The 21,994-nt window shown below is 39.9% G+C and overlaps 1 protein-coding gene across 7 annotated transcripts in view; it reads left to right on the top strand.

Annotated features, from left to right (window-relative positions):
• Nucleotides 1–2,764: 2,764 nt before the first annotated feature.
• The window catches only part of RAPH1 (Ras association (RalGDS/AF-6) and pleckstrin homology domains 1), a 69,341-nt gene continuing 50,111 nt past the window's right edge, over nucleotides 2,765–21,994 (top strand). For all 7 annotated transcript variants that reach the window (XR_013975446.1, XR_013975447.1, XM_080933476.1 and 4 more), the window contains exon 1: nucleotides 2,765–3,044. The gene's annotated coding sequence lies outside the window, so the exon portion shown is untranslated. The remainder of the gene's footprint in view (nucleotides 3,045–21,994) is intronic.

Here is a 21,994-nt window from a genome sequence, read left to right as displayed (position 1 = left end):
ACTGAGTGCTAACCAGAACTAAGATCATCTTTGCTCAGTAAGCCCTTTGTGGACTGAGGTCTCAGCCTCCTCTGGTAATATTTTCCTGTATAACTATTTAGCTGGAATCCTCCTGCATTCTTATTTCAGGCTGGGTTCGGCGGTAGCATCACCCGCTCAGCCTCCCCAGACAGGAGCTTGCTTGCCGTTTGTAGAGGTTTCTCATTCAATCCTCCAGCCAATTTTCCACGAAATTCTGTAGATTCCACTTTCTCATTATATCCGGCACTCAAGGACCCTTCCCGCTGTACTTCCTCTGCCTCCGTGGAGACCTAGGTGATTCTCACCCCCTCTTATTTGCTTCCATTGTTCAATTTTTCTCTTGTCACTAAGCATACTCGGTTGTCCGAAACTAAAACTTGGTATGTGGTTTGATTATGCTCAGCCCAGGGAATGGCACTATTAGGGGCTGTGGCCTTGTTGGAGTGGGTGTGGCCTTGTTTGAGTGGGTGTGGCCTGTTGGGGGAAGTGTGTCACTGCGGAAGTGGGCTTTGAGACCCTCCTCCTAGATGCCTGAAGACATGCTTTTCCCGGTTGCCTTCCAATCAAGATGTTCTGTTCATAGAATGGAAACCCTAAGACACACTTCAAAGAGCTTATTCTTTATTATGAAGTTTGACCTCCGCGTAGCACATGAGCTCTTGATTAATACGGTCCTTTCTACCATTCCTCACCTCTCTGAACCTTCTCTGCATCTGTCCTGAAGAGATGGAATTACTTGGGAGGAAGCCTCTAGGGCATGCATGGTAATACAGCTAACATTCACACACCTGCACAGGCGTCTCTGCCTTTCTCTAGAATGCCTGTTCCCTCCTCATCTGGTTAGCTCCTCTCTGTCATTAACCGAGTAGTTTATCTCCCCACAGGATAGGCACTTCCGTTCTGGGAATAGACGAATTTTCTAGTAGTGGCTTCCCTGCCTCCTTGATCCAGAAGTCTGTGATTTCTGGGGGTCGGAGGCATCAAGTCTTTCTTGTCTTTGTATTTGTGACTGGGAAAAGCTGGCTGAGGAGCTATCTAAAGAGCACTCAGGAGCCTGTTTTGTAAGAAGGGTTCTGTAAGAGTGAGACTCTTCCTTGTAATGTTCATGTTCAAGCCAAGTAATAATAACATTTGAGAACAATGGGTTATTAGGTTTGGGCACCTAGGTATGTTTAATCTCAATAAACTTAGTCATAAGGGAAATGAAGAGGCTCCAGACAACATTTATATGCATTGTTGATTAAAAATGTCAAAGCATTTGTCATTTATACAAAGGTCTACAGTAGATACTGCACAGGGTATAAAATGGATATGCTATGGTATTCATTAAGAGAATATAGTGTGCTGAAATAATTAAAAGTAACAAATGATGACTGAATTCAACAAGGAAGAGAGGTCATGGGAACTGGCCACTTCCCCCATTTTTAGTTTATGAAATGATGCTATTTTACACGAGATTACTGAAGTACCTGCTAAATTTAAAATACAAAAAATGCATTTATTTGCTAAAGTACAAATATCTCAAGTGTGAAACAGCCAAATAACTGTACTGGACAGTTCTAAATGCCAGTTTGAAACAGATTGTGCAGCAGTTTGGAAAGACCACTAAGAAGACTGAAACCACTTGGAAATCTCCTAGAGTATCAGGAAGTAGAATGCAATTAGTCAAACTGGGATTTGATCCTAGAATAGAGAAATGAATAGTCATTCTTAGAAAGATCGCCAGAATTTCAGAAATACGTGATTTTTTTTTTTTTTTAAATCAAATTACAGAAACGGTTAAAGAGCGGACAAAACGACATGGGGGAAAAATGCTGAGCGTTCAATGCAGCCAATTCCAGACCGTAGTTTAATTTCTTTAATGCTAACGAAGTATATAGCCAAGCAAAGGTAATTTAATACTACCTTTCCTTTCCTTTGATCAACTTTACATGAAGGTCATAATAAGGACGTAGATCGAAAGAAATCTAAGTCTGCCTAAGTCAAACCTGCATTAAAATAAGCAGCTTTTAAGTAATTTAGAGCTTGGAATCAAACTCTCAGTATTTTAAATGTAGTACTCAGGGGAACATAGCTCAGGGCTCAGGAAAGATTGCCAACACCCTTGCTGCGAAGACATTAAGTAGAGAAACCAGGGACACAGATGAACAGGCTTTGGCGTGGAAAGGTAAAGATGAATGGAATAATGTCTGGTTCCTGAAGCTTCCCATACATTGCGCGATACTGCAGACTTTAAGCTAAAATGGGATTTCCTAAGGCAGTGCCCCCAGATTTCAACAATAGTCGGTGAGTGCCCGAGGAAGCCCCGGGTTGGTTCTGGAGACCGAGGATCCGGCAGGCAAAGGCGCACAGCCGAGACCGGTCTGCTCGTCCGCCCTCAGTCTCCAGACCCCCTCGGACCGGAGCAATTGGGGAGGCTTCCCGGGAAGGGCCGCGGCGGGCGGGACCGCGGCGGGATTTTCCTCTCCGCTCATTCATTCTCTGATTCATTGGTTCCTGGAGGCGGCTCACACGGACGCGCGCAGGAAAGGCAGGGCGCGGAGGACGGCCGCGGCTGGGTGCGGCCCCGGCGCCGGAGGGGCGGCCGGTGTGTGGGGGGCGGGGGGCGGCTGGTCAGGCCGCGAGGGGCGCGCGCGTGCGCGCATGCGGAGAGGCGCGCGGCCCGCTGCGCCGGAAGTGAGCGGCGGCCGTGGCGGGGAGCGCGCGCGGCCGGGCGCGAGTCGGTCCGCCCTCGGGCCGCGCGGCCCTCAGCCCCGCCCTGCGTGCCGGGGCCGGACGCGCGGGTTCTGAGAGCCGAGCCGCGGGGCTCTGCGGCCGCCCCGCCCAGTCCCCCCGCCGACGCCCGCTCTTCCCTGGGTCGGTCAGTCAGTCACGGAGCGCGCGCCGCGGGAGCTGCGGGCGCTCTCAGCGATCGGGAGAGGAGCGTCGCGCCAGGCGAGGCGGCGGCGGCGGCGGCGGCGGCTGGAGGGCGCGAGCAGCTGCTTCCTAGCGCGGGGCTCCGGGAGGGCCGAGGGGCTGCCGCGGTGAGTGCTCCGCCGCCTGGCCCTCGAGGTCCGGGGAAAAGGAGAGATCTGGGTGCTCGGGAGGCGCTGCGGTCTCCATTTTTCCCAGCGCCCAGCGTTGCCCTCCGGGCGAGCGCGGGCGGCTGCAGCCCGGGGCGGGGTCGTTGCCTGCCCGGCTCTCGGCGTCGGGCAGAGCCGGGCCAGGCGGCCCGCGGTGGGTAGGGGTCGGCGGGGCCTGGGCTGCACCCCGCGCCCCTCGGGGCTGCACTGTGCAGACAATGAGACCTGGGGCCGCCTGGGGAGGTGCGGCCGGCTGCTGCTCCGCGCTAGGGCGCGGGTGGCCGGGCACCGCGGGTAGAAAGGAACTGGCCCCCGGTAGCCGCAGAAACCGGCGGCTGGATGCGGGATTGTTCTAGCTTCCGTGCCCTGCCCGCCTTCATAGATGAGTTCACTGCAGAGATTTAGAAAGGCGGGGCGCCTTCTGTGTCTTCTAATTAAGCCGGCAAAGTAATTGCTCCTGTGCTTTTTAGCTCCATCTCATCTTTCCTTGTACATTCCCGCCGGAAATCCAAACTGCAATTCAGTGGAGGACGGCAGAAAGAGGGAAGGCTGCCTAATCATGTTGGTTGGGATGCGTCCGTTTTAAGACGCCTGAAAGATACCCTTTTCTTATTCAGACGTTGTCTTAGGACGGCCCCGCTGTGTGAACTGGAAACTGCTTGATCCTTACGTTGGTATAAACATGTGCCTAGGAGCTTTGGGAAATGATATGAGTTGCATGTTTCCTGTATGTTGCATTTCATACATTTTGTGGGAAGAACAGTTAGGGGTGGATGCTGCCTGCAGCATTTCTGGTGGAGAAGTGGAGAGCCGCCCAAGTAGGCAAAGTCCCCCCCTAAAGGAATTATAAAGGTAGCAGGCTGCGGTGAGGCATGATTCGATTATTAAATGGTGGTGTTGTGTTCGTAAGAGCACGGAAACCTACTCAGGTATAGTGGGAGACACTTCTACAATACTTGAGTGGTGGAAACAGCGCGTTAAAACAGTAAACTAACATTCCATGCGCAGAATAGGCTAGCTACGTGGTAGTAGACAAGCAAGCCGTTAACTATGCAGTAGTTCCCTACCGGTAAGCAGCAGTGCGCCACCTGTTTACCTTTCTAGCCTGTGGTCAAGAAGACTGAATAAGAAAACGTATGCAAAATTGGTAGCCCCCTGCCTATCCCTGAGGTGCTCAATACGTGAGGGGCGGAGTGTCGGATGTCTTCTGAGAGGGAGGGTCAGAAGTGAATGTCGGTAACTGTGTGGTTGAGGATTGTGTAGCATAAGGCAGCAAAGAAAAGGTTGATTCTACATTGAGACGTCAGTGGGGGAATCTGTGGAAGCTGCCAGTATAAAGTGGAACCTTTTAATAGGTTGAATAATACTCCTTTTAAAGACAGCATTTTATCATCATGTATTAATTATACATAATACTAGGTCTCATCATGATCTTTTCATACATGTGCATCGTGTATTTCAATTTCCACAGGACGAGCAGGATTTTAGCAGTGTAGACTGGGAAAAGGAGACATTTCACTTGTAGGTGGTGATTATCCTTTTAGAGCTGGGTTCAGGAGCCAGACATGGTGGATCAAGTCTGTAGTTTGCACTTGGGAGGCTGAGGCAGGAAGATTGACGTGAAGTACAGGTCAACCTGGACTACACATTGAGAGCCTACCTGAAGAACCATCAGACCACATAAAAAATAAAGTAAAATCCGAATTCTCTAAGTAGAACCCTGGGGAGGTGGCAAAATAAGACACCCTTTAAAACTCTTGGTTGGGTTTTTCCAGACACCAGTTGAAGTAAGTACAAAATGTCTACAAAGCTTTGTAAGTGATTTTTCATCAGACATTTTGTGGTGTTTGGACTGCTGCTCACTTGTGTTTCTCTGTGGTGAATATTGGTTCTACTTACTGTTCCACACAGACTTTTGACTCAGGTCTCACTGGGGTCATTCACTTAGTGTCTGGCAGACAGTAGTGGAGTGAGTGTTAGGCATCTTTTGATTGTGGCTTCACGATTTTTAACACTTTGTTTTCTGGCTAGATGCTTTTAACTGTTATCTTTGAGGATGATTACGTTGGGTTTTTTTTTTTTTTTTTTTTTGCTGTTTTGTTTTTTTGCTGAGTTTTGACTCTCTCCAAATAAATAAATGTTTGTGGACTAGAAACAAGGATGACAGATTCTGGGACGCATTTGCTTTGTTGGCTTTAGATTGAAAGTCATTGAATGTCAATACTGATCTTAGTCCCAAACTCTTATTTCTTTAGGAAAGGTAATATTAATGGAGTAAGATATGTAACTTCAGGCTAATTATTTGGAATTCTTAATTCCATTACCTATTAAATGGGAAGTTTGGGGTAGATTACTGATTTTCATTTGTTATTTCTTACTGACCTTGAGAATTTTGAGGAGCTAAGTGTAGTAACAGCCTGTATGTGAGAGGGGGGATACTGAGTTTGAGGGGGTCTACATAATGAGACTTTGCCCCAAGACAAAACAAAAGGAATAATTTTGCTGAAGGGCTTTTAAGGTTCTACAGACATTTGACCTAAAGTTCATAAAAAAAAGTTTAAAGATACAGCTGTGGGAGAGCAGTCACCAAACATATAAGAGCCTGGGTTTGATACCTAGCACAAAGCCAAAGTCTAATTTGTGTGCTTGAAGTCAGGACAAAGCATTACATTGAAATCAGAGCATATGAGAAGCAAAGACAGGGGCATTAAGGCTAGCTTAGGTTATATACTGAGGCCTTGACTCACAAAATTTTAATTATAATTAAAAACTGTTACTAAATACTGTGTACTACTTTCAGTGCTTCCTGTTTGTTGAATTATTTATGCTTCTATGAAGAAGGTTCTGTTGAGAAAATAAGCAGGGATAATAAGTTACTTTCTCAAAGACTACACACCTATAGTAAACAGGTTTAAAACTAGGTAGACTAACTCTTGTATTCTTACCACTTTCCTATGCTGCCACCAGCAAACTAGCACACCCCCCCCCATTTTAAAATGTTTACCCTTTTATACAACTGTAGCCATTTAAAGCATTAAGTTGTTAACTTTGGGCATTAAATACGGTCATGTTATTGTGTAACTGTTACACTGTCCTTTTCCAGAACTTTTTCAGAATCCCAAACTGAAATTTAACCTGTTAAAAAAAACAGTAACTTCTCCTCTATCACTGCAACTTCTAGTAGCAAAGCTTTTTTACTTTGTCTCTATGCCTTTAACACTTTGGGTCCTTTCTGTTAGTGTAGTCCTTGTTCTATTGTTCTTGGGCTTTTCTTTTTTATCCAGAATCTTATCTTGTAGCCCAGGTTGGACTGGAACTTATTATATAGATCAGGTTGACTTTAGCTAATCACTTTAACATGTTTGTTTAAATTCTTTTTAACACATTAAAAACTGGATGACCTACAGACTAAAGCTTGTGAATTTTAAATGAACACTTGAAACTTCATAGACTGAAGACTTTTTAAGGCTTTGGTCTTGTGTACTATTTATTTAATTGTCCAACAGTTTGTTACGACTAGTGCCATAGATTAAATAAGCAAAGCCAAGCATTTCTATGGAGGTTGTACTCATTCTGTTAAGTCATTGGTAAAAACAACAATGAACATTTAACAATAAATTCTGGTATCTTATCATAAATGTTTTGGTAGTTCCTTGTGCTTCTTTATTTCTACCCTTTTTTGCTTGTTTGCTTGTTTGTGTTCTAAGACAGGGCTTCTCTTTGTAGCCCTGGCTCTCCTAGAATTTGTTCCATGCGCCAGACTGACCTCAAACTCGGAGACCTGCCTGTGAAGAAACACCATGACCAAGCCAACTTGTGAAAGAAACATTTAATTGAATGCTTGCATACAGTTTCAGAAGCTTAGTCCATTATCATGATGGGGAGCATGGTGGCATAGTGCTAGAGAAGCAACTGAGAGCTACATCCTGACCCACAGGCAGCAGGCAGAGATGCTGAGCCTTGTGAGGGCTTTTGAAACCTCCAACAAGTTCACACTTTCTAACCTAACCCTTCCAGTTTCACTACTAGTGACTAAGCATTTAACAATAGGAGCCTATCTCCTTGGCCTCCATAGGCTTATAGCAGTACCATGATGCTTAAAAAAAAAACAATCCATGCAGTAGTCTTTCTTGGCCTTCATGCAAGGACATAACCTGACACACTTGGCCTCAGCCACTTTCCCGAAAGGAGATTGTACCTTTCTTGTATCCTTTCCTATAAAGTCAGAACCATGTGCTGAAGCTGCTAAATTCTACTGCTTAATGGGGTTGGAACTCAGCTCCCTCTTCAATAGCTAATACATCAGCCAATGTTTCTGTTGTCGATGGTTTCATTCATTGCTTAAGCTTTCCTTTAATTCCTTTTCACAAGTTGGAAGCTTAGCTGGGTGGGGGTTTTCCCTGAGGTCACCACTCCCTTTATTCCATTTAATATCAGGTTTTTCTTTCCACTTTTATCTCTTTAGCTCCATTATATTAACAGGTACTCACGTCCTCCTCAAACTGTACATTTTTTTGTATTTCTCTTTGTCCAGCTTGTTACAGATCTGCATAAGAGTGAATGCTAACAGCCATATGACACAGTTTTAGGCTGTCTTGAAATCTTTGCCAACCCCAAGTCCATCTGGAAAAGCTTGTGAAGTATCAGAAAATTCAGGTTACATGATCTTTAAAGCATCATCCTGTGTTCTTATTGCTATTTTAATAAATGAATCCTTAAAGCACATCACTAATTAGCTTTTTTTTTTAATTCTTTTTTTTTTTTTTTTTTTTTTTTTTTTTTTTTTTTTTGCAGGCAATACAATGCACAGTTTCTCTGCTTTAGTCAGAACTAGGCATATGGAGAAGTCAGAGATAAGCATTCTTTTCTCCAAAACAGAATGCCAAGGTACAAGAGGAATTACTAGAGAATGTAACTGAGGAAGCCAGGTGTTCAAAGAGACTAAGATAGAACTAAGGTTGAAAAGAAGTAAGGAGATTGGGTTTGGAAAGAAAGACAATTATTTGGTAAGAAAAAAAAAAGTCACTAAGATTTAGTAGATCCTTCTTGATTGATACCTTATTGTGTATGCCCCTGAGTCAAAATGGTGATACCTGGTGAAAACTGGGCATATAAATTTAGTAATGGGCTGAATTTTTGTTTGTTTGTTCAGGGTCTTGCCTGGGCTACGGTCTTATAGGAAAAAAGACTTCTGCAGAAATGTTCACAGTCTCAAACTGGAAGTATTGCAGTCACCCATTATTGGGAGCTGTATTAAGAAATCTATTTCAGGTCATCTGTACATACATCAATAGATTATTACTTAGCAATAAAAAAAGAGTTATCAATAGGTGTAATAACATAAATGAACCTTTAAGATAACATCTTCACTAAGAAAAAAGAAAGCTGGACATAAAAAAACCTATGTAGGTCTGATTCAGTTAATACAGGCAGAAGTTATGGGGATGTTACCTGTGGTGAAGCAACTGTGACAAGAAATGAAAATCATGTATATTTAGGAAACTATATCTTCTTAGGAGTGCTGAAGAAAATGCTGTCTATATCAGTCACTGTGGACTTGCAAAAAAATGTCAAGTCTATCAAACAACACTGAATTACTGAATTAAATACTTAACGAGTATAATGTGCTAGGGATAGAATTCATCGTCAGGCAAGCAGTGTACAACTGACATTTAAAGGCATTTAAAACTTGTATATCTGTAAATGTTTTATGTGTATGAGTAAACATGTATGTGCACCATGTTTGTGTTTGGTGCCCACGGAGGTCAGAGAGAGCATTCAATCCCCTAGTATTGGAGTTACAAATGGTTGTGAACCACTATGTGTGTACTGGGAACTGGACTTGGGTCCTCTGCAAGAAGGATGTTAAGAACAGTGCAGAAGATGGAGGCCTGGCTTGTGAAATTTCAGAAGGAAGCTTAAAGACTGTTACTATTTTGATTGTGAAGATTCTGTGGTTTTGGTTAGCTGGGGCTGAAGAATCAGCTGTGATTAACATGGACACTAAAGCAAAACCTTTGCATTACTGGGACTAAAGATGCTGGTCAACTGGAGCTAAGAAATTAGTGGTGATTAAGAAGAGACCAGCATCATTGAGGTGAAATCTTCTAGGAAGTGTTTTCTGAGAGCACAAAGAAACTGTGCTCCAGAGGTAGCCAAAGCTGTACCTCTAGCTGTGGCTGGACTTAGAAATGTGTAAGAGTCACCCAGGTGGTACTGGTTTTGAAGGAATGAAGGGGCCATGAAGAGCAGATGTGGCTTGGCACTGTGAGAGGTCATGGAAGGCCATTGGTGAAAGTGCAGCCTCAGTGCCATGGGGTGACCATGGCAGTGGAGAACAGGCAGGTGGAGCCTAGAAGACAAGGTGTGTGCTACAAAGGGCAGAGCTGGAGAAGTGACCCAAGCCCTTGGAGAAGCCCAGAAGATCGTGAGTGGATCCCAGACATTGGACAATTAGAGTTTGATTTTGCTTTTGATTGTGACTGTTTCCTATTTTTCCCTCTTGAAGGAAGAAGTGGAGCCCACAGTTAAGAGACTTTAAATTGTAAAAAGACTTTGATTTTTAAAAGAGGCTGGATATTTTAAAGGGATTGCAATCTTAATATGTAAGAATTTGTAAGGACTGTGGGACTCTTAAGGTTTATTTAGGTCTTGGGGATCAATAAGAAAGTAAGGGTTGAGGTTTAATAGTGATGTGTTTGTGTGTCAGGTTGACAAGGGGTCAATTGTACTGGCTGTTTTTGTGTCAACTTGACACAAACCGGAGTTATCACAGAGAAAGGAGCCTCAGTTGCGGAAATGTCTCCATGAGATCCAGCTGTAAGGCATTTTCTTAACTAGTGATCAAGGGGAGGGCCCAGCCCATTGTGGGAGGTGCCATCCCTGGGCTGGTAGACCTGGGTTCTATAAGAAAGCAAGCAGGCTGAGCAAGCCAGGGGAAGCAAGCCAGTAAGTAACATCCCTCCATGGCCTCTGCATCAGCTCCTGTTTCCTGACCTGTTTGAGTTAGTCCTGACTTCCTTTGGTGATGAACAGCATTGTGGAAGTGTAAGATGAATAAACCCTTTCCTCCCCAACTTGCTCCTTGGTCATGATGTTTGTGCAGGAATAGAAACTCTAAGACATTCAGCTTTCTTTTCCTTTTGGCTTGTAACAGTTTTTTATGTTATTTATCCAGAAATATTTTCTCTTAATTTGGTACTCTCCTGCTTTTGTTTACTTATTTTGTGACAGGAACTCACCATGTATCCCAGGATAGCTTCATATTCATGGTCTCAGCCCTCTTGAGTGCCAAGATTAACAATGTGTGCCACTTTGTGCCTGCTTACCTTTTAAATACTCTTAATAATGTACTCCATCAAGATTGTTAACTTTTACTTTTCTGACTATAGGCATGTTCTGTGTCCTAATAAATTCCTATATCAAAGTTGAAAATATATTTCTGATTTTCTCTTGTATGAGCTTTATAACTTTTCTTACATTTCATGCTATGATCTATTTTAAATTATTATTTTTTTATTATGGTACAGTGTGGAAATTGAAGCTCTCCTTTCCTTCATGTCTAATTATTTCAACATTTTTCAGGAAATACTTTCTTCTTTACCTACCTGACTTCCTTGTTTTGAAAATGATTTGATTATATGTGTGGATTAATTCATGGACTCTTATTACAATGATATCATAATTCCCTATTCTATTTTGCCAGTATTGTTTTAAATATAATTATTTTGAAGTCAGGTAGCATAAATTCTTCAATCTTTTCATGATTGTTTTGACTATTTTTTGATCATATACATTTTAGAATCCCCTTGTTTGATTTACTGATTTACTTTTTGTGATGTTGAGAGTTGAACCACTGAGCTACATCCTAGGTCTATCTTATTAATGTCTGTTTTTAAAAATGCCATTTTCTTTTAATGTTGGTTGTAATTACCTCGACTGCCTAGTTTAGTTCGCAGAGAACTTTCAAAATACTGCGTTTTCTAATGTATTTATGTTGCGCATCTGTCTGTGCAGGTCTTTGGTTTCTCAACAGTGTTCTATATTTCTTCATGTGTAACTTTTATTACAGCGTTACAGAAACATTATGTTCTGCCCTGTTTCTACCATTCCCTACACTCTGAAGTAATCCTTTATACAGTTTCTCTTGGCAATATAAATTAAGATTTGCTATGAAGATTTACCAAGTGATAACTCCATCTGCTGCAGGACATGACTATTACCTGTTCTGATGACACATTATTAGAAATAGAAACTTAAACTGTCTTCAGAAATGTAAAACTAAAGATATTTCCAAGGCTGGGATTTAGCTCCTAAATATTTAAAATTAGAAGTTAAAAGCTGTGTTAAATCTTTTGACTTGTATGGCTTTGAGACTAATTTAAATTTAAATGAACTGTGTTTCTCTCTCTTTTTTTTCTTTTTGGTCAACTTGATATAAGCCAGTGTTATCTAGGAAAAGGAGAGTTGAGAAAATATTTCCATCACATTGCTTGTAGGCAAGTCAATGAGACAGTGACTGATATGGGAGGGCCTGGTCTACTGGCAGGAAGGAGGATGCCATCCCTGGGCCTGTGATCCTGGGGTATGTTAGAAAGCAAAGTAAACAAGCTAGAGCAGACAGAGTAGTGAGCAGCCTTCTTCCTTGGCTTCTGCTTCAGTTCCTCCCTCCAGGTTCTTTCCTTGAGTTCTTGGCCTGACTTTCCTCTCTAAGGAGAAATAAACCCTTCTCCCTCCAAGTTGCTTTTAGTCATGGTACTTATCACAGCAGAGGAATCCTAACTAGGACAGCTAACATGGTCTGATCTTTTTAAGAAAATTTAAATTTATCTATTTGTGTGTGGGGTTGGGGGCAGGGTATCAGAACAATTTTTGAGAATCAGGTTTCTTTTCTACCATATGGATCTGGGGGAGCTAACTCAAATCTTTGAGCTTGGTGGCAAATACCTTTACACACTAAGCCATTTTGCTAGCTTTTCAGAATCTAAAGAAAAATAGTCTTACAAATTCAATTGGAATGTATATTTTCACCAGATAAGTTTACATTTTATGGTTTGCTTTTTTCTTATACTAATATTAACACAGTAATGTTCAAAGTAGAAAAATGAAACAATCTTATTCAGAAATTACTACATTTAACATTTTATTTTCTTGTACGCGTGATTGTGTTTGCACAGTTCATTGGGAGCACAACATAGTTCTGCTTTTTTTATTGAAAGTGTTTTCGCTTCCTGAGCATATCCATATATTAGGCTTTCTACATTTTGGGCTTTCCCAAAATTTTTATTTTTAAGTATAAAACATGATATAAAGTATAAAACATACACAGCTACCAAATAATCAGTTGTTTATATTTTGGTTTGAATAATTATGTTTAAAGAGGTATATGATGAAACTCCCAGAAAATTTGTATTCCCATGCATGCTTTAATATAACTACTTGTTCATAAACTTTTAGGTTTCTAGGGATGGAGCGATGGCTCAGTGGTTAGGAGCACTCGCTTTTGCAGAGGACCCAGGTTTGATTCCTAGCACCTACATAGTGGCTCACAACCATCCAGAGTCCCAGTTTCTAGGAGATCTGATGCCCTCTTCTGACCTCTGTGGACCACAGGCAAGCATGTGGTACACAGACATATGTTCAGGCAGAGTACAGATAATTTTTTAAAATTAGGTTGTTGTTCTATACTTTTTGACTTAATATACTTAGGTTGTTTTAAATGTGGGTTGCTTGGTTTTAGACAATGTCTTACTCTGCACAGTCTGAGTTGAACTCAAAATCTTCCCACCCCAGTCTCTAGCATATCTAGATCAAAGGTGTGAACTAGCACTGAGCACTTTTTGTTTTTTCTTTAAAGGTGAAGTCTTGTCCTGATTTAGGAGGCTTAGGATATCATGTAATGTCTCTTTTGGTGCTCATCTCTAAGTTGGACATTTAAAAGTGGTATCTCAGGATCATCATATAGATCAGTAGTTCTTGACCTGTGGGTCATGACCTCCACAGGGGTCAGATATCTTGTATATCGGGTATTTACCATTCATAACAGTAGCAAAATTACAGTTATGAAGTAGTAATGAAAATAATTTTATGGTGGGGATTATCACAACATGAGTATATCAAAGGATCCCAACATTAGGAAGGTTGAAAACCACTGATACAGATAATCTCCAATAGCTTCCCAAATGATGAGAAATCTAAATCTTCTCACTAGAATGCTCTCATTGACCCATGTTCTCCCATGTTTTTCAAGAAGCAGTTTTAATCCACATTCTCCCATGTCTTAATCCAAATGGTGAGGCTTGACTGTGAGTGTCTTTAATTGCAGTGAGCCATCTCAATAGCTGAAAAGGGAAATTTTCAGAAGAGTTTTGAATAAAAGTTTTGCTTATGTTTATTAACAGCAGAGTAAAGGGGTGTATCATAAGGAAAGGTTAGCTGTCCTGGCAGTACAGCTGATTGGGGAATTACCTAATATATATTAACCCCTGGGTTGTGAAATCTGTATATAATTGAGATGATTTTTTGGCTAACAGAACTCATGCCTGTTTTATTTCCTGTAATTTGGGTGGGGGGTGTATTTAATTATTGGTAAAATATAAAAACACAGCATCTGGCTATACTTTGTTTACTTTAAAACATTAAAGTTATTTTGTTTAGTTTTGTCTGTTTAAAGTTTGAGTAATTGTTGAGTGCTTATGATGTTAGAATAGACATTACTTATTCTTAAAATGCTAAATGTATATTCTTACACTTAAAAAAAATGCCTCACTATATAGCTTTGGCTGGTCTGGAACTATTCCAACTCACAGTGATTTGCCTGCTTCTTCCTCCTGAGTGCTAAAGGTGTACATCAGCACACCCAGCACACTGTTTTCTGTAAAGCTGCCCAATGCTTTGCTTGTCTATGTGTGTGCAGCTGCCTATGTGCATGTATGTGTACTACATACTTGTCTGGTCCCCATGGAAGTCAGAAGAGGGTGTCAGATCCTAAGGACTGGAGTCACAAGGAGTTACATATGAGCCAATATGTATGTGCAGGAAATCAAGTCTCGGTCCACTGCAAGAACAGATGCCCTTGCTCCTAATCCAAATCCAGCTCCAAATCTTCCATCTTCTTCCTTGTGTGTGTTTTAAATGATTTCAGATTTCAGAAAAAAATGTTGAGAATGGTCTTCCTCCTGTCTCAAAGATCAGCTGTCTATATTTGTGTGAATCTATTTCTGGATTCTCTGTTCTGTCTCACTGGTCCAGTTGACTGTTCTTTCCAGTACCCCACTCCTTTCTATTATTGTAGTATTGTATACAATTGCCTGATTTTATTCATTTCTTTCGGGATTGTATTAACTACTATAGATCTTTTGCATCCACCCAGGAACATCCAACCTTTTGACATAGGCATGGTGCTGTCATTTACAAAGTTCACTCTCTTGGGAACTGTACAATTGATTTACAAAAAACGCAAAAAGTTCTCATGGTGTTTTGAAGTAAATACCAGTCCTGCGTGAGCCCACATTCATAGCTATCCTGTTGTACAGTGCAACCCTCTGAGCTGAACACACCTGATTACTTGGTAGACTTTTCATGGGGATTCTGTTGACTCCATAGGTGAAGCCAAGAACTGACACCCATGAAGGTTGATATTTGTCAGGGTTTCTTTTGTTGTTGTTTTAGATATTTATCAATTTGGGCTCCTTTTTCTAGTTTACAGGGAGAGTTTGTTTGTTGCTTTTTTTTTTTTTTTTTTTTTTTTTTTTTTTTTTATCACATATGAACCTTGGATTTGTCATCTTCTTACATCGTTTGATCACGCAGTGCTTCTTGGAGGCCCACTGATGTAATGGATTACACTAATTAATTTTCAGATATTGAGTCAGCATTGCATACTTAGAATAAATCCCACTTGGTCATGGTTTATAATTCTTTTAGCTAACTTTTGTTGAAGATATTTCCATTTATTTTCATAGTTAATATTGATCTGCTATTTTCTTATGTCCGATTTTGGTGTTAGGGTTATACTAGCCTCATAGAATGAGTTAGAAAGTGTTCTTTACTTATATAGTTTAGAAGAGATTTTAGAGAATTTAATCAATTTCTTTCCTAAATGTTTTAACTAGACTTTACCAGCAAACTTATCTGAACTTTGTGTTTTCTGTTTTAGACAGTTAATTGTTGATTCAGTTTCTCTTAGATGTTATTTTATGTGTATGACTGTTTTGCCATCATGTATGTCTGTGTACCACTTGTATGTCTGGTGCCTACAGAGACCAGCAGAGACCCCTGGAACTGACAAACTGTTGTGAGCCACCATGTGCATGCTGGGAATTGAACCAAGGTCCTAGAGGAGCAGCCAGTGCTGAGCGCTTATTTTTCCAGCCCCTGATTCAGTTTCTTTAAGATAGTATTTTAAATTCACTTTCCTCAATATCTATATTATGACTTCACATTTAACACGTTTCTTCTAAGACATAGAGTTTTTTTTTAATTACTAGGGATTAAACCTGGGTGCTCTTCCCTAGAGGCAATGCTTTACCGTGAGCTACACCCTCATGCTCTCTTATCTTTTGCTAAGTGTTTATATAACATTCTTTTGCAGTGATTATTACTATAGTTGGATAACTATATACTGAGTTTGTTATTGTTGCTCATTCTTTGTTCCCACTTTTATCTTGTTCTCCCTTTCAACCCCTTTTTGTTTTAATAGAATATTTTCTCCTCTTCTTTGTAAATCATCTACACTTCCTTCCCTACTTTTTAGTGGTTGCTTTGGGAGTTTGTCCTAATCATTTTAGCTAATGTAAACACATTTTCAATAATACTGCTTCGACAACATAATTTGGATCCCTTATAATGACAGAATTGCTGAATCTTGCCTGCTTGTCTCTTGTATTATTGTTGTCATTCACGTCACTTACATGTAGGCACTCGTGTGTGTGTGTGTGTGTGTGTGTGTGTGTGTGTGTGTGTGTGTGTGTGTGTGTGTAATGTACACATCAGCATACATAATCAAATACAGCATTGCTACTATTATTTTGAACAAATGGTTATCTGGTCAGTTAAGAATAAGGAAAGTTGATTCTGAGCTTGGTATCTCCTGTCTGATGCCAGCTCTGTGGAGATTTAAGAAGACCATAAGTTTTAGGGCAGTCCAGTTGTGTATTAAGATGTCTCAAAAAATAAAAAAGATGAAGTTTTAATTTATACCTTCACTAATCTAACTGGATGACTAACTGTATCATAGTTCTTTAGTGTTTCTTGTGAAGCAGTTCTACTGATGACAAATCTCTCCGATTATTGTTTGTCTCAGAAACATTTCATTTTTCCTTCACTGTTCTCATTTGCATTGAGTTTATTGGAACCAGGACTGGTAGCATAGAAAGGAAATTTTCTTAAAATGAAACTAAAATAAAAACCAGTATGGCAACAGGCAACTTAGGATGTAATAAAAACTTTGGAGAAATGATTTTACTGAGTATTGTATATGATTTGTAAGAGCACTGAAACATACTATTAAGGACTTCATTTATATAAAGAAATAGACATAATGTATGCAATTTCTCTTGCTCTAGAAACTGCATAGAAGTCATTTCAGGTTCTTGCTGTCAGTAGAAATTCTGAGAACTAAGCCTTTTGCTCAAAAGTTCACTATCCTCATTCTCAGCATTGGAAGTCTAATGTGTCATTGTGTAAAGGACAGGAAATGAAGTCTCCAGTGGGGGGGGATCACTTTAAAAAAAAAATAGTGTCTCTGTAACCCAGGCTCTTAGGAGACTCACAGCAATCCTCCTGCTCAGTCTTCCAAGTGTTGGCATTACAGACATGTGCCACCATGCCCAGCTTTTCTTCACCTTTAAAGGATAACTTTTCATGGTACAGGGGTCCTATGTGTATTACTATTTTTTTTCTCTCAAAATGTTAAATAGTTTACTTTAATCTTGGATGAATTCTAAGGTGTCAGGTGGAGGTTTTGTTCTTTAGGCAAGTTTACAGAATGTTTGAAGTGTTTGACTTGGAATTCCAACTCAGTAGTGTAAAAACTGAAACCCAACTCTTTAATTAAGGAATAGGTGGTTCACAGTAAGTTTGGCCAACCTGGTGTACTTTGCAAGTGCCTGGCCAGCCTGGATTATAATAGTTCATTTTGTCAATAGGTGATACGTTGAATGATATGTGCAGTGGAATGAAGGACTTAGCAGTATGCCTGTTTAGTATTCATTTTTTTAATCTCAAAGGGAAGGATTATGGGAGAAGCTGCTGTAACTAGGGGTGTGCATGCATGCGTGTGTACACATGCGTGTGGAGTGACTATAAGACCAGCTATACATGTGAGACAATTCTAACATCTTAGAATCCATTCAGTCAAAATTAGAGCAAAACATTTGTTGAGAGAAGGGAAATGGGTGTTTCGGCCATGAAAAAAGCAGTCCACCGAACTCTACCTCCTGGCTGTTTTTATTTCTATCCAGGTGGGAAGATGAGAAGAACTGACATTTTGGAATTTTGATTCTCTTTTTACTCAGCATACTGTCTGGTCTAAGTACATAATGGTTAGCCAGGCATTGCAGGGCTTTTTTAGTGAACCTAATAGTTTTTCTAAGTTCTGCTCATATTTCACTGAAAGGTTATTAGAAAAGATAAGTAAAACCTGTAAAACCTTTCTAGTCTTCTTTTTGAGATTCTCTTTGAATTTGTTTCTTTATGGTAATAGAATAAAGATATTTCTACCATTTTTTATTTCTTTTCAAATTAGAATACTGTAATTCCTACCTCCATATACACACAAGGATTGGGGCAGGAGAGGCACTGAAAATGCAAAGCCATAGAAAAGACAACATTATCCTGAACATTTAATTTTATTGATCTGATTTTAGGCAGCTTTAAACATTTTTCTATCCTAATTTGTTTTATGGGGCAAAATTTAAAATTGATATCAGTTTTTAATATAATTGGCTTTAAAAGTTGAGGTATGAAGCAAGCCTCCTAGAACATGGTTTATTCTGTCACTGTGGTTGTCCCTTTGTGCTTCCTGGATTCCAGAATTCGTTGCATAGGAAGTCATATTTGACTTTTCATACCCATGACCATCTGTTCTATTCAAAGAGTGATTCTGAAAACAAAAGTAAAAGTAAGATTTACAACTATTAAATGCATTAATTAGAGGTCTGAGCACTTTGTACAAATTCCAGACTCCTGCGGAGATTTTATGAATCACTGTGGATAGGGGTTTGATCTGAGGAAAAGTGAAGCACACTGGTACCTCTTCTGGAACTAAGAGAAGATTGACAAATTGGTAGGAAATTAGAGTGAAGTTACCATTTAAATAGTAACTCCTCACAGAAGAACAACTCAAGGTGGGTGGAGAGGATTCCTCTAGTGTCAATTTATCTGTCTCTGACTTCCTCCTCCTTTCTTTCTACTTCTCTGCAGGTTAAGAAAACCATGCCAGTGATTTAACCAGAGTTCTGTCTAGTTGATGGTAAAGTTGGGAGAGAACAATCATTTGAGTTTTTCAGACCCCTGTTTAATTCTAGGTGGCTCAAACTAGAGGATTCTTAAAAGACGTGTTTTCTTAGGCTGATCTTTTTAGTGCAGTATAATGGCCATTCAGATTCAGGACATACAAATAGGTGATTTGCTTATTCGAAATTTCAGATTTAACAAGAATTTGTTTTAAAATGTTAGGAGACACAGAAATACACACAGAGACAGACACATACATTTTTTTAAAGGAAGTTTTTAAACAGAAAGATGATTAGCATGTATTATTTGAATACTTAACAAATTGAAAAATCTTATTTTTAGGATTAGGTATTACTGTGTAACACTGGCTGGACTAGAATTCACTGTAGACAGCAGGCTGGCCTCAACTCCCAAGTGCTATATGCACCACACCCAGGTTCCACGCAGTTCAGGCTTGCCTCAGACTTGCTATGAATGAGGATGATCCTGAACATGGCCAGGTAGGAGCAGAACTTTTAAAAGAACGTGTTGGAACAGAGATAGTAGTTGGTTCACATTTTGTCCTAATGACACTGTCCTTTGCCATACAGAAGCTTTATAATTTTATGAGGTCTATTCTTGATCTTAGAGCATAAGCCATTGGTGTTCTGTTCAGGAAAATTTCCCCTGTGACTAGGTGTTTGAGGCTCTTCCCCACTCTTTTATTTTTTAGTTTGAGTGTATCTGGATTTATGTGGAAGGCCTTGATCCACTTGGACTTGAGCTTTGTACAAGGTGATAAGAATGGATCTATTTGCATTCTTCTACATGCTGACTGCCAGTTGGACCAGCACCATTTATTGAAAATGCTGTCTTTTCTTTCCACTGTCTGGTTTTAGCTCCTTTGTCAAAGATCAAGTGACCATAGATATGCAGGTGGGTTCATTTCTGGGTCTTCAATTCTATTCCATTAATTACCTTCCTGTCTCTGTACCAATACCATACAGTTTTTATCACTATTGCTCTGTAACATAGCTTCAGGGATGGTGATTCTCCCAGAAGTTCTTTTATTGTTGAGAATAGTTTTCACTATCCTGGGCTTTTTGTTATTCCAAATGAATTTGCAAATTGTTCTTTCCCACTCTATGAAGAACTGGGTTGGAATTTTGATGGGAATTGTATATGATTGAACCTGTAGATTGCTTTTGGCAAGATGGCCATTTTTACTATATTAATCTTGCCAATCCCTAAGCATGGGAGATTTTTTCCATCTTCTAAGATCTTCTTCTATTTCTTTCTTCAGAGATTTGAAGTTTTTGTCATACAGATCCTTCACTTGGTTGGTTAAAATCACAACAAGGTATTTTATATTACCTGTGACTACTGTGAAGGGTGTCGTTTCCCTAGTTTCTTTCTCAGCCTGTTTGTCCTTTGAGTAGAGGAAGACTACTGATTTGTTTGAGTTAATTTTATATCCAGCCACTTTGCTGAAGTTGTTTATCAGCTGTGGGAGTTCTCTGGTGGAATTTTTAGGGTCACTTAAGTACACTATCATGTCATCTGCAAATAGTGATATTTTGACTCCTTCCTTTCCAGTATGTATCGCTTTGACCTCCTTTTGTTGTCTAATTGCTCTGGCTTGCCCTGTGTTTTATGTTATGTATGGGCCTTGGATTCCTGATCTTTCCAAGGCTTTTACCATGAAGGGGTGTTGAATTTTGCCAAATGCTTTCTTAGCATCTAATGAGATGATCATGTGTTCTTTTTCTTTGAGTTTGTTTATATAGTGGATTACATTGATGGATTTCCGTATATTAAAGCTTCCCTACATCCCCGGGATGAAGCCTACTTGATCATGATGGCTGATCGTTCTGATGTGTTCTTCTTGGATTTGGTTGTGGTTGATGTTTTTTATCAACACTGTGGAAGGGTTCGTTTTTGTCCCATTCATCTTTTTGTTGTTTGTTTTCTTATTGGCTGTGATTCTTAGGTGAGATAAAATCTCTGTGTCAGTTGCATTTCTCTCATATCTAGTGAAGTTGAACTTTCTTTCATACCTTTATTGGTCATTTATATTTCATTTTAAGAGCTATCTTTTCATTTAAGTTAGCCCACTGTAGATTTCATATTTAGTTTTTTTTGTTTGTTTTTGTTTTCTTTTAGTTGTCTGTATATCCTAGATATCCTGTTAGCTGTAGAACTAGCAAAGATATTCTCCCATCTTGGTAGGCAGTCTCTTTGTGCCGAAACTTACTGACTTCACAGTTCCCATTCGCTTTATGACAGAATGCCTTAGTATATTGTTCTTTGTGTAAGCACTTCTATTATCAAGATCAGAAAGTAAAACATGGATCCATTTCTGTGATTAGTTTACAACAGATAGTAAATTTGTTACTCACCCTAATACTGCCTTTATATTTAACCTTTGTCTATTCTATGTGGATCTAGGTTCCTACCTAAAATCCAACATTGCATTTAGCTATTGTGTCTCTCTTAAGCTTCCTCAGCCTTTATGATTTTGAAAGTTATACGCCAATTAATTTTTTAAAGATTTCATGGTTTGGTTACTTTCTGGCAAGAATACTATAGAATAATGTCTTCAGAGTCATGTAATGTTGGCTTGCCTCAACATTGCGATATTGTGATCACTTGGTTAAGGCAATAATTTGTGGAGAAATACTCTGGAAATATGTAGTCTCATTACATTCCCATTCTCTAGTTCTAGTACATGTTGAGGATTCCCTTCCTTGATTAAAAATAATAATAACTTATTTTCATTACTTCAGAAACTCAGTGCTGCTGGGTGGTGTTGGTGTACACTGTCTCAGTGCTTAGGAGTTCAAGGCCAGCCTGGTCAGGACACCCAAGGCTACACAGAGAACCCCGTCTCAAAAACCAACAACAAAAACAAAACAAAACACCCTCAGTGTTTGCTTATTATGATAATCACAAAATTGTGATTTCTTTTTCCTGTCATTTCATCTACATTAACTACTTGGTATTCTATAATGAGGAAGAGTCTATTTATTTATATCAGTATGGTCCTCTGATCTCCACATATGTACCTTTGCATACCCACTCATATACAGTAAATAAAGCAGTAAAGTAAGAGTGTAATAAAAACTAAAAACAGAGGCATAGAAATTTCAAACTAGCCTATTCTGAGTCAACAGCCTCTTGTCTGCTCATTGTCTGTCCACTTTTTACTGTGTGGTTTCCTATTTCTTCATTTCAGAGCCTTTCATCTTTTTGTGCTTTGCTAAATATAATATTCTCTTTCTCATTCTCTCTCTCTGGCATGTGTGTGCATGGGTGTGTGCACGCATGCATTTCTTACTTTGCAGCAGCTGTATCTTGCATGGTTGGAGGCACTCCTGGAACATGAAAGTCTTCACAGTCTATCTGCTGAAGTTTGCTTTAGAATTACTGTTACAGCAGTGCAGCAAGTGTTTCGACAAGACATTTTTGTGAGAAAG

This window comes from Micromys minutus (genome assembly GCF_963924665.1).
Source record: "Micromys minutus genome assembly, chromosome: 19".
In the NCBI taxonomy this organism is placed as follows: domain Eukaryota; kingdom Metazoa; phylum Chordata; class Mammalia; order Rodentia; family Muridae; genus Micromys; species Micromys minutus.
This window is presented reverse-complemented; position numbering and strand designations above follow the sequence as displayed.